General features: G+C 49.1%; 2 non-coding genes across 2 annotated transcripts; one reads left to right on the top strand and one right to left on the bottom strand.

Moving 5' to 3' along the window:
- The first annotated feature begins 5,423 nt into the window (after positions 1-5,423).
- TRNAI-UAU (transfer RNA isoleucine (anticodon UAU)) lies at positions 5,424-5,515 on the top strand. The gene is given in 2 exon segments: positions 5,424-5,461; positions 5,480-5,515. It is a non-coding gene; the product is annotated as a tRNA-Ile (tRNA).
- Positions 5,516-6,112: 597 nt separating this feature from the next.
- Positions 6,113-6,204, bottom strand: TRNAI-UAU (transfer RNA isoleucine (anticodon UAU)). Its single transcript is given in 2 exon segments — positions 6,113-6,148; positions 6,167-6,204. It is a non-coding gene; the product is annotated as a tRNA-Ile (tRNA).
- Between the last annotated feature and the right edge of the window lie 7,249 nt (positions 6,205-13,453).

Genomic DNA, 13,453 nt, shown 5'->3' with positions numbered 1-13,453 from the left:
ATGTTACGCCCACTCTATCGCCAACGTGTCAACAAGTGAATGGGCGCACACTTGAATATATGCACACCATATATACACGTACAATTAATGGCGGACTACACCGATAGCGTACGAATGGTCGAAGCTGAATGTTTCGTGACGATCCACAAGAGTAAGCAGGCTACTAGCGATACTGCATCTTTGCTACACGGTGTTGCAATTTACAAAACAGCTATGTTTCAAGACTTGTGCGCAGCAAGAACAAATCTATCGGAACTGAGTACACCCGCGAGCGATTAGGCAGAAAATAATCAGATAGTGACCGCGCCGAGAAAAAGTGTGATAAGCCGCTGCTTCAAAACACAGTAATCCTGATTCAATTCATGAGCGGAAAGTTTGGACAGCATGGAATACATATTTGGCCCCTCTTTTCGAACACGCACTATATACGCTGCCCGCACTGTTTGGACATGGCTTCATAAGCTCCCAAAGCGTTTTTGCATGTTTTCTGAAGCTTTGGCCGAATCTTCGTTTCGTCTACCCAGTCACTGTCTACGATATATCCCGAAACAGAGCTTTGCTAAGCCACACCGGCGTCATACAATATCATTGTAATCACGGAGGCAAAGGAGGCAGTTGAGGCAAGCAATGGGTGCGTCACCACGTGATCAAACATGGCAGCGCACACGGGATCGCCGCGAAGAGGGTCGATAACGCGTAGTCACGGATTGCAGCGTACTTGCGCAGGTTTTGGCAACATTTATGAAGAAAGAATTATCAAAGCTAACTAGGTCGAGTGCTTATATATAGTTCCTTCGGGATGCATTCTTCCTTATCGAGAAATGGCCGAATTTCGATGGGGTCGAAATATCAGAACACCCGTGTAATTAGATTTAGGTCCCCATTAAGGAACCCCAGGTGGTCCAAATTATTCCGCAGTCCCCCACCACGTCGTGCCTTCTAATCAGATCGTGGTTTGGGCACCTAAAACACCACAATTTTATTTAGGCACCTCGCTGTGATGTCCGTGGTGTTTACTTCTTTGGCACGATACACATGGTTGTAGTTGTAAATTTGATGTCCTTTCTCAAGCGTAGGTGGTGAAAGACTGGCCTCGATGTTTTCGATTGCCTTAAAACCGCAATTTGGAACGTCCGACAAGTTTTAAACCAGCGCCGCAAAATCATGCCTCCGCAGCAATGGCCGCCTCGGTGTTTCGCGCAACTGACACGGTGGCGTTGACGGCTGAGCCGATCGCTGCGCCACCTGACCACTGCAGGGAGCCCATATGATGTTATTTTTCTATTTTCATTACATTTGGAGAAACAAGTTGGATTTCAGAAACATCATCATCATCAGCCTGGTTACGCCCACTGCAGGGCAAAGGCCTCTCCCATACTTTTCCAACTACCCCGGTCATGTACTAATTGTGGCCATGTCTCTGCAAACTTCTTAATGTCATCTGCCCACCTAACTTTCTGCCGCCCCCTGCTTCGCTTCCCTTCCCTTGGAATCCAGTCCTTAACCCTTAATGACCATCGGTTATCTTCCCTCCTCATTACATGTCCTGCCCATGTCCCCATTTCTTTTTCTTGATTTCAACTAAGATGTTATTAACTCGTGTTTGTTCCCTCATCCAAACTGCTCTTTTTTTTATCCCTTAACGTTGCACCCATCATTCTTCTTTCCATAGCTCGTTGGGTCGTCCTCAATTTAAGTAGAACTCTTTTCGTAAGCCTCATACGTTTCTGCCTCGTACATGAGTACTCGTAAGACACAGCTGGGGGGGTTATGCACTTTTCTCTTGAAGGATAATGGCAACCTGCTGTTCATGATCAGAAAATGCCTGCCAAACGCATCCCAGCCCATTCTTATTCTGATTATTTCAGTCACATGATCCGGATCCACGGTCACTACCTGCTTTAAGTAGATATATTCCCTTGCCACTTCCAGTGCCTCGCTACCCATTGTTAACTGCTGTTCTCTTCCAAGACTGTTAAACATTACTTTACTTTTCTGCAGATTAATTTTAGACCTACCCTTTTGCTTTGCCTCTCCAGGTCAGTGAGCATGCATTGCAATTGGTCCCCTGAGTTACTAAGCAAGGCAATATCATCAGCGAATCGCAAGTTACTAAGGTATTCTATATTAACTCTTATCCCCAATTCTTCCCAATCCGGGCCTCTGAATACCTCCTGTAAACACGCTGTGAATAGCATTGGAGAGATCGTATCTACCTGCCTGACGCCTTTCTTTATTGGGATTTTGTTGCTTTCTTTATGGAGGACTACGGTGGCTGCGGAGCCCCTATAGATATCTTTCAGTATTTTTACATATGGCTCGTCTACACCCTGACTCCGTAATGCCTCCATGACTGCTGAGGTTTTGAATTAATCAAACGCTTTCTCGTAATCAATGAAAGCTATATATAAAGGTTGATTATATTCCGCACATTTCCCTTGACCTGATTGATAGTGTGAATATGGTCTATTGTTGAGTAGCCTTTACGGAATCCTACCTGGTTGACAGAAGTCTAAGGTGTTCCTGATTCTATGTGCGGTTACCGTAGCAAATATTTTCTAGGCAATGGACAGTAAGATGATCGGTCTATAAGTTTTCAGAACAATAATTGTATCGAAAGATAAAATCATACGGCCCCTATACGCACAATAAAATAAAACCGGCTGTCTTGTGAGGTTCTTTTGAACCTTGGCCATCCCCTTTTGGGAACTGCACTCCTCCCTCCAAGCGCCACACCTGTCACCGAGAGGCGATGAATGTCTAGGTGTCAGTCAACCCTCGCAAGGGGGTGGGGGGTGATACATGGTTCGGCGTAAAAAGGGGCTTTAGTTCGCCTGTGGTCAAGGTGAAGAGGGTGGATGGAAAGAATGTCACATGCCTCTCTCGCGCATGCCCACAAATCTGACAGTGGTCCGAGCCGAGGCAAAGAGGGAGACCATCGCAATCGCCATCAGTTCATTTGCGACGCCTGCGTCGTACGGTTGGAGTGATGTAGGTGCTTCGTTGAAGCAGCGATTTAGCTATTTTTGCTGCTGTTTACGGTTATGCTGTGTTGTGGCTGATTCATCGATGCAAGCCGACCAGCATTGCGAAGCCCACGGTGCTTTCTTCGTTAATTGATGTGAACGTTTCTGCAACTTCGCAGCCAGGTGCGATGCAGTGTCGTGTGAACTGATGGTGATTTAATATCGGCACTGTCCGTGTTTTAAACTGCAGGCTGCACAAGTAGCGAACTGCTGTTGTTCAAGACAGCACTGCCGCGAGGTTTTGTCTGTCTCCAAATTATAATGAAAGGTATGTTCTTTTCCATCATTCTTCATAAACGTTATTTTGATATTAGTTTGATTTCAATTTCTTATGGTGCATTTTGGCAGCTTATTATGGCGCGAACTGTAAGACTTTGAATGTTTTAAGAACGATTTTCTTACCTACTGCAACTACGCCGCGTCATGCGGTTTGCTTGAATTTGCTATAAACACGAAGCGTACAAACACTACGTTTTCACAGCGGTCGCGATGACTTAATGTGTGGTAGATATTGTCTAATCATGTACACATGCTTTGCTCTTTCCTACTCTGGCTGTACTGGATGAGATGTAGTGAAATATTGAGCGTATAGTTTCACGGTTCACAATGACATAGGCTGCTCTGGTTAGACAAAAGTGAATGTGAAAGAAAATCATTCTCATTTGTCTAACCACTGCGACCTATCTCACTGTGAACCGGTATTTTTTGACACTGATATGATGTTTTCGAGTAAAAATAAACGAACACACGAAATTACAGAAGCGTTCCATATAATAAGGCCTGTTTAAAAATACATCAGTCTATAAGGACATAAGAATAAGGACATATTTAGGCTACACAAGTGTGAAGTTCTGTCTTTGTCAGTTGAGCTTTGAGTTACATTTTGAGTGTGTTTTATCTTGGGTTTGCTCTCAATAAAATATGTTTGCTGTTCTCGCCTGCGTCTCCCGACTCCATCTCTCCCAACACCTGCACGGCCCTGAGATCAGTGTGGCACCAAATTGGCGAGCCTGCCAGGATAGAATCCTTACTGGGATACGTCCCAGGATAGAATCCTTACTGGGATACGTCTCAGGATAGGATCCGTCCCAGGATATTTCCAGGATTCTATTTCGGCCCTGTGACTGATCTTGCTGGTTTAGAGATGGAGTGGGAACGTTTGGCGGCGATAGCCAAAGATTTAAACATGTCGAAGGAAGAGACGATGAAGTTCTTCGACTGTGCTCAGCAAGAAAAAGAAAAGGAATACGAACGAGCGCGCGAGCAACACGAACGAACGAGTGAAGAGCCGAAACGAGAAAAAGAAATTTTAGAATTGAACATAGAGTTAGCAGAGATGGGCACGGGCTCTCGTGAAGGCACGAGTACTCCCGGATCGACATCATCCGACTCACACCTGCTTCCACGCCAAAACAGATTTGCTCTAGAAAATTGATGGCACCTTTAGATGAGCGGAGGGATGACCTTGATGCGTATATGCAGCGGTTCGAAAGAATAGCAATTGGGCAAGGCTGGGAGAGGAGCGAGGGGTCTAACGCCTTGAGTCTACGTTTAGTGGGCGAGGCTCTGAGTGTCTTCGGGCGTATGCCAGCACAGGAGTCATTAAACTACGACAAGGCAAAGAAAACTTTACTGCAATGATTCAGGTTGACCGCAGAAGGGTTTCGAGAGAAGTTTAGGTCAGGTAAGCCTGAAGATTCAGAAACAGGCAAGCAGTTCGCGTGTCGGCTCACAAATTATTTTGAGAGGTGGATAGAGCTGTCCGAGACGGACAAAACGTATGAAGGGGTTCGCGACAAGATCGTGGGTGAACAGTTTCTTGCCAGCTGTAGCAGCAGTTTGGCGATATTCTGAACAACCACGCAGGCCCTCCGCGTGGCACAGAGGCGTTACAGGAATAACTGAATTTCTCAAAGGAAAATATGCCAGCAAAATCTAAAGTTCGAGGTAAAGAGAACCTACGGACACGACAGCGTGGGAGTTTAATTGGAATACACTGTTCCGTGGAAACTACAACACAAACCCCCTTTTCCGAGCGGCGCGACCCACTCGGCTTCTTGCAACACCACCATCACGCTCGCCTCCGCACATCCGCAAGAAAGCTGCGGTTGCCGAGAAGCGTGACAAGCAGTCGGGGATCTTCGAAATATATCGCGTTCCAAAAAAAAAAAAAGGGGGGGGGGGGGCTGAGCTGAAACGTCCTCCAAAATTTTGTTATTGTTGTTATTGAAGCATCTGCAGCTATATCGGGAGTGTTTCGGCAGAAAAGCGAACAAGCGAGGCATTCACTGATAAAATATCTATGCCTGTCGTCAAAGAAGAAAAAGCGCACAAGTGCCTCGGGAACATCGACAGCTGCAGATAAGTGTTTGCGTCTCTTGGCAGCCGTGCCGTTCCTCCCCAGTGGCGCAATTGGTTAGCGCACGGTACTTATACGACAGTGCTCGTGAGCTATGCCGGGGTTGTGAGTTCGAGCCTCACCTGGGGAATGTTGTTTTTTTCATTTTACAGCTAGTTCCCCCAGGATCGTGTTCGTGTGTAAACACAAAACTATCATCATCATCATCATCGGGTTGGCTCCAGCGTCGCCTTCCTGCACAGCTAGCTCGTTGGCGCTAACGCACTCGTACCCCTGCACCCCTGCTCGTCGTCGTCATTAATTAATTAAAAAGCACAAAGACGTAAGCAACCTTACAGCGAAGCTGTTAAGCTGTTCCCCCAGAATTTTGTCCGTGTCGAGACGGGGCCGATACCGAAGATATTTCAACGCCGGGCCGAACCGCGGCGGAGGTGAAGCAGGCGTTACGCACTCCCGATACGAGGGCCGATACCGAAGATAGTGCAATACCGGGCCGACCCGCGGCGGAGATGCAATTCGCCATTAAGGGGCCCACATACGCGACTTCTCTGGTCGCCCTTCCTCACAGAGTGGAAGGGAACTGAGTTTTTTTTTTTTTTCATTCGAATATTAGATTACACTCAACACCATGGACCCTTTTCGCGGAGCAGTTTGCCAGTTTTGATAGTTTTGTGTCTACACATGGACACGATCCTGGGGAAACTAGCTGTTAAATAAAAAAGTAACTTTCCCCAGGTGAGGCTCGAACTCACAACCCCGGCATAGCTCACGAGCACTGTCGTATAAGTACCGTGCGCTAACCAATTGCGCCACTGGGGAGGAACGGCATGGCTGCCAATAGACGCAAACAGTTATCTGCAGCTGTCGATATTCCGGAGGCACTTGTGCGCTTTTTATTCTTTGACGAGATGCACAGATCGTTTATCAGTAAATGCCTCGCTTGTTCACTTTCCTGCCGAAACACTCCCGATATAGCTGCAGATGCTTCAATAGCAATAATAACAAAATTTTTGGAGGACGTTTCAGCTTCGCCTTTTTTTTTCTTTTTTTTTTTGGAACGTGATAGATTTCGAAGATCCCCGACTGCTTGTCACGCTTCTCGGCTACCGCAGCTTTCTTGCGGATGTGCGGAGGCGAGCGTGATGGTGGTGTTGCAAGAAGCCGAGCGGGTCGCGCCGCTCTGAAAAGGGGTTTGTGTTGGAGTTTCCACGAAACAGAATTATATTTTTTTAGTGCACTCAAATTAAACTGCGACGCTATCATGTTTGTAGGTTCCCTGTAGGTCATACTTTACGATTTTGCTGGCATATTTTACTTTGAAGAATTCAATTGTTTCAATAACGCCTCTGCGCCATGCGGAGGGCCTGCGTGGTTGCTCAGAATGCTTTTTCGCCAAGCGACGTACGATTCCGACATAGGATGTTTTGCGACACGGGTCCCTTAACGACAAGCAAAAGCTCTGAGCAGTTATCTTCCCGAGTTCCAACTGTCTACGGCTTTATTTAAAGGGAGAACATGATTATGTAGAAAACATCTGCGGGGCGGCCCAACGCTAGCTTGCTTTTTCCGTAACTGTCAGTTGACACGCCTCGTGTTGAACTTGGCACCTGACAAAATAGCGTACGTCCAGCCTTAGATCAAACATACAGGCTTGATGTGGAAAGTAGGAACAAAGTGACAAAAAGCATGGAAGCGTCCGAAGATTAGCATGAAGGTTTGATCTACTCTGACTCCTGATAAACTCAGTCGGTGGCAAAGCTGTTGGCAAAAGCTGTCATACAGTCGCTTTCTGCGCGGAGAAAAATAGACCATTTAAAGCTCCTTTTTCACTGCTCCAACAGCAAATTTATACTGAATTATGCGTCATATTTGCGTCAACGTGGAAAAAACTCTCCTAGCACCAACTATCCTCATACTAAATTGTCCTCCTACTATCCCTCACAATTCACGGATTAGCATGTCAGTATGCTCTTTTCTTGTAGGAACAATAGCTGAGAGGAATGGCCTCGTTTTGGAATTTTTCGCTGATGCTCAGTCAACATCCTTCGAACGCAACCTTGAATTGCATTTTGCGTAAGTTGTGCTTTGTTTGTACCTTTCCCGGTCTGCAACAGCCGTAAGGGCTTGCACCATGGTAAATAAATAAAATACGAATGAAACGATACGGTTAGTTTACACTGGCAGATGTTTCTCTTTATTTGCGTTTACTTTACGGTTAAGGGTGGGTTATTATAGGAGGAAATGGAAGGCTAAGTTTTCCGTTTTTAATTTGGCGCCGTAACCACTGCGTCAGTGCTATTGATCCTTTTCGCGAAGCGCCGCACGAATACGAAACCGTAACCGCTTCCACCTTGCTTCTGTGCGATCAGCTGTCGGAAATGCAACTGAGTTTTCGCTAAAGCATTGCGCTCCAATCATGCTGGATTCAATCATGTGCATTGCAGACGTGTGCAGTTGGCTGCAACAATACTGGCTGGCATATTAAGGAATGGAATGAATCTGTGTGGCCTAGTTCGCGGACCGCTGCTGCAACTGTCCGTACGTGCTACCTGCACTTCGAGATGTACGGCCTTCTTCGAGAATACGGAGATTTGCTCGCCCGCCAGCGTCGTATCGCTAACCTTCAAAGGGAGTGCTTCAGCCCCGAACGAGCAAGAGCAAGAGTGAGTACCGCTCGTTAAACAACCGCAAAGGGAGTAGCGCCGCTTCCTGTCATAGCACGTTTCACACACACTACACATATCTACCCGAACTGGCGCGGGGATGTTACGCCCACTCTATCGCCACCGTGTCAACAAGTCAATGGGCGCACACTTGAATATATGCACACCATATATACACGTACAATTAATGGCGTACTACACCGATAGCGTATGAATGGTCGAAGCTAAATGTTTCGTGACGATCCACAAGAGTAAGCAGGCTACTAGCGATACTACATCTTTGCTACACGGTGTTGCAATTTACAAAACAGCTATGTTTCAAGACTTGTGCGCAGCAAGAACAAATCTATCGGAACTGAGCACACCCGCGAGCGATTAGGCAGAAAATAATCAGATAGTGAGCGCACCGAGAAAATGTGGAACAAGCCGCTGCTTCAATATGTTTGCCAATAACGAAGAGCAAAACACAATAATCCTGATTCAATTCATGAGCGGAAATTTTGGACAGCATGGAATACATATTTGACCCCTCTTTTCGAACAAGCACTACATACGCTGCTCGCGCCGTTTGAACATGGCTTAATCAGCTCCCAAAGCGTTGTTGCATGTTTTCTGAAGCTGCGGCCGAACCTTTGTTTCGTCTACCCAGTCACCACCTACGATATTTCCAGAAACAGAGCTTTGCGAAGCCGCACCGGCGTCATACAATCCCATTGTAAGCAATGAGCATTCGCTGGGAACGTGAGCGCTACCGGTGACTCGTTGAAATAATGTGTATCCTTATGTCTCTCGAGCCGGACACAATATGGAATCGGCAAGGTTTTCTATACACAGGCAACAGGAAGCTCATGGCTGGGCAAAGCGTGCGCCATCTTGTCTTCCCGCCGGTTGCAGTCGGTCAAGTCACACGCGACGTCGACCGCCACTTTGTCCCTCCTGGTCCACGGCGGTGGTCGATTTCGTTCACCTGCGTGTTCATAATTTCCGTCTCATTTCGTGGTCCGTCCCCTCCCTTACGGCCCGACGCAACGTCAGTGTAGGTTACAGTTCAGGCAATCTTGAACCAACATGCGGCGATGCGACGCCCCGCGGAGCAAGTGGTCCATTAGTGTTGCGCTGGCTGTTGTTTTGAACTCGGAGCGGCTACCCATCTTGTAGATTTGTGATGTCATAACACTTCCTTGGCTGGCGTCCCGAAGTTCGTTTCAAGCACCTGCAGGGCCTCTTTTTACGCGTCCGTGGACTCTGCGGTCGTTGCACAGTCAGCCATCTTTGGAGCCGCATACAACGGCTGGTTAATATGTGGCGCTTACGCGGCACTCTGAAGTTGCCGCTCTGGGGCGTCCCATGCAGTCGGCGCGCGCATTAGAAGACATCGCAACGACAGCTGCGTACTTCTGCAGTTTCACTCTAGTTTTCTTGGCGAAATTCGCCATAATTTATCATTTGCCCAAAATGGTAGCGTCAGCATTTTCGACGTCTGGAACTGATCCAAAACACCTCGGCTGACGTGCTTCGAATGTTGCCGTAGAATCAATCTCTTGACTAGTGCCGTTATAGGTTAGTCAGCTAAAGATCGCTCCGCTGCTACAGTTGGTTGCCTCACAGGCGGACAAACCGCACGTCATAAGCTTACAAGAAACTTTGGGTAGCGAGGCGACCCTGCCCGGCTACCGGGTCGGGTCGCCGGCTACCGGGTCGCCTCGTCGAAATTCGAACAGGGTTAGCGCGGAGTGGCGACCCTCGTCGCGAACAAATGCTCTTTCCAGGAACGAGATTTGAAGTTGGGCAACGCGAAAGCGGAGGTAACCGCGATCGAAATCATACCAAACAGTTGGCTGAAAAACAGGGTATTCTTAGTGAATGTGTACAGCCCGCCCTCTGACCACAGACAGTCGTTCAAATCGATAATAACGAAGGCGGCCTCAATGGCCAGGGGGCCCCCGCTAATAGTGTCAGGAGATTTTAACGCGCCCCATGGAGCCTGGGGTTACGCAAGGCCAATTCTCAAGGGAGAGCGGCTATTGGAGGTAGTCACTATGTGCTCGCTAGAGCTGGTGACGGACCCCCGCTATCGGACTCGACTAGGCACGTCGGTGGCGCGGGACACGATGCCCGACCTGACCTTCGTCCAGAACGTGTGAGGGGCCGAGTGGCGCAAACTGCACGAGAACTTCGGCACGACCACTACATGCTGGCGGTGACGATCCCCATCAGGGCGGCACCACCGAGAGAATTTAAGGTCACCAACTGGGACGCCTTCCACAAAATAAGGAAGGAAGACACAAGCGAATACGCGGGCCTAGACAGCCTTTTTAGAAGGCTCAAAGAGGACGTTAGCACCGCGACGAGGGTTGTCCAAACAGAACTGAACGTGGCAAGGATGGACGCGAGATTGGCACACCTATTAGAGGTAAATAATTCCATCATGGCCAGATGGAAAACGCAAAGACTAAATCGCAGACTGCGAAAGAAAGTAGCGGCACTAAACCGCGAAATCGAAGCGCACTCGATCGAGCTTTCCAAGCAACAGTGGAACGAAGTGCGCGCGTCGGTGGACGGACAAATGAGAACCGGGCGCGAATGGAACCTCCTGAAGAAACTGTTAGACTACAGGCAATCCAAAGGCAATCAGAGATTGGCAATCGACAGGATTTTACACAAGTAAAAGGAGCAGGGCAAAACGGAGAGCGAGTTTCTAAAGGAGCTGGCGGAGACGTGTCTGCTACGGGGCCCGTCAGGCGACGGCAACTATCCTCGATACGCCGGCACAGAGGTCGAGGAACTCGACGCACCCATCACGAAATCGGAAATTTGGGGTGTCTTACAAGGCCTCAACGAACGCTCCGCGACAGGCTCAGACGGGGTCTCGAACAAACTGTTGAGAAACCTAGACGGAAAGTCGGTAGAGAAGCTCACCGAAGAAATCAAAAGAGCGTGGGAAACGGAACGAGTACCAGAGGTCTGGAAAGAAACTTCGGTCATACTAATACCGAAACCCGGTAAACCACTTACGGCGGAGAACATGCGGCCAATATCGCTAACCTCGTGCGCGTAGGCAAGACGGCGGAACATGTCATGCATAACCGAGTATCGCGGTGCATAGAGAGAGAGGGCCTCTTCCCACATAACACGGTGGGCTTCAGACCGGGCCTCTCCACACAGGTCGTAATGTGGAGTGGAATTGTCAAGAAGCATATAATCGGTGCCATGACCTGAGACACCAGGGGCTTACTGGCCCTGGACCTAACGAAAGCCTTCGACACGGTCAAACACAGATTTCTAATGGAAACGATATCGGTGATGGGGCTCGGCCGGCAATTCCACTCTTACATAGGCTCCTTCCTCAGAGGCAGGAAAGCCACGATCAAAATAGGACAGGCCACGTCCGATTGGTACACGCTGGGCTCGAGGGGCACCCCACCAGGGGCGGTGCTCTCCCCACTATTATTCAATCTAGCAACGAAAAGCCTCTCGGACCGACTGACGAGAGTGAACAACGTCAATCACGCCCTGTACGCAGACGACATTACAGTGTGGTGCCGGGGAGGGTCCGACGCAGAAGTCGAGCGGGCTCTTTAAGAGGCGCTGGACACAACGGAAGAGTACCTGAAGGAAACGGGACTCCGCCTGTCACCCAGCAAATCGGAACTGTTGCAGTGCAGGCCCTCGAAACAAGACATGAGAAATTTGACGCCGATCGATCAAATACCGATCAAATCACACACGAGTGCCGGCCAGCCGATCCCCAGAGTAGACACTATAAGAATCCTGGGGCTGCTAATTGAGGCTAAAGGCGGTAACACGCAAACGGTCATGAAACTCATGTGCAAAACGGAGAACATGCTCCGGCTGATCCTCAGGGTGACGAACCGCAGGGGAGGGCTCAGCGAGCGCAATCTCATCGGCCAAGATACAGACACTTATGCGCAAGAGCATCAAAAGCGTGCTAGGTCTTCCGATCACTACAAGCACGGAGCGGTTCGATCGGTTAGGGGTCCACAATTCACTAGCAGAAATCATCGAAGCAGAGACCAAGGCACAGGTCGTGCGGCTGTCGACCACCAGGGCCGGCAGACGCATCCTAGAAGAAGCAGGGATAAATGCAGACGCAGAGTGCAACGCACGCAAGGTCGCGCTCATCGCGGTTGTCAGGGGCACTTTCAAGGTAGAACCGCTTCCGAGAAGCGTCCACCCGCAATTCAACGAGGGGCGCCGAAAGGCGAGGGCCCGAGCACTGCTGAAATCGACCGCCAACTGCCCGGGACTGGCGGCATTTGTAGACGTGGCCCAGTACGGGCGCAGCTAACCGTACGCGGCCGTCTCAGTACGCTGGGATGGTACGATCGTTAACGCGGCATCGGTCAAGGGGGTAACGTACGAGGTGGCCGAACAGGCGGCAATAGCCATGGCGATGAGGGACCCCGAACGTCCTTACGTGTACACCAGGGGCGTAGCCAGGGGGGGGGCTTATGGGGCTTCAGCCCCCCCCCCCGAAATTTTTTCGTGCTGTCCATGCACCGCCGACCAAAGCAAGCCCCGGCGCCGGAAATCATTCTGGATTTTGTCTAGAACGTCTTTTTCACGCTCGAAAAGCCATTTCACCACAAAAATTGGGAACTCGGGCTGGATTTCGCGGCAACGCCCATGCACCGGGAGTCACATAACGCAAGCAGCCCCATCCGAGTACAAAGTTTCAAGGACGTTTTGATGGCGAACGGGCTTGCCGGGTCATCTCGCGGAAGCCGCGGAATCTACACTCTTATCATAGAATCTACGGAGCGCGTGGATGTCAATTCCGAAACGTTATGGGTATAAAGTTCTCATAAACTTTTGACGTGGAAGGTGCATTGACATTTCCAAACGTGTGCTTTAGATTTTCAATTGCGGAACTTTGTAAGTTTAATGTTCCCATAAATATTTGACGCCAAAGGTTCATTAACTTTTCCAAAGTCGTACATCGGGCCATACAGCGAGTCAAGCCAAATCAACGCACTATCAGACAAGTTGACAAAGCCCGCAGCGAAGCCCGATGAGACGAAGCGTTGTGGTGGTTCTTTCGTGCCGTCATGTCACATAAAAAATATTAACATTTTTTTTCACCTGCGCCAAAGCATCCAGTGAAGACACTAAAGCCAGCCAAGGTAACTACGTTGCTATTTATTTTTTCTACTTTGACTTTTGATCGCGAGGACACATTGAGCCTCTTCAATTTTTTTGTTCTCGCTCCCCTACCCGCGGGCCGCGAGAGCCAGCCAGAGCGCATGCGTTTTTCTCGTGTTGCCCCGACCACCGCGCGGCGCACTTCAGTGCGCGTTCGGTTTTCTCTGGCCGAGTGCATTTTCTCCTGGCAGAGTTTTGGACGCTTTCTAGCTAGAAGACGAGAAAAAGAAACTATGGTTGCT

Source organism: Dermacentor variabilis, chromosome 11 (genome assembly GCF_050947875.1).
Source record: "Dermacentor variabilis isolate Ectoservices chromosome 11, ASM5094787v1, whole genome shotgun sequence".
Lineage (NCBI taxonomy): Eukaryota > Metazoa > Arthropoda > Arachnida > Ixodida > Ixodidae > Dermacentor > Dermacentor variabilis.
The sequence above is the reverse complement of the archived record's forward strand: the minus strand, read 5'-3'. Positions and strand labels throughout refer to the sequence as shown.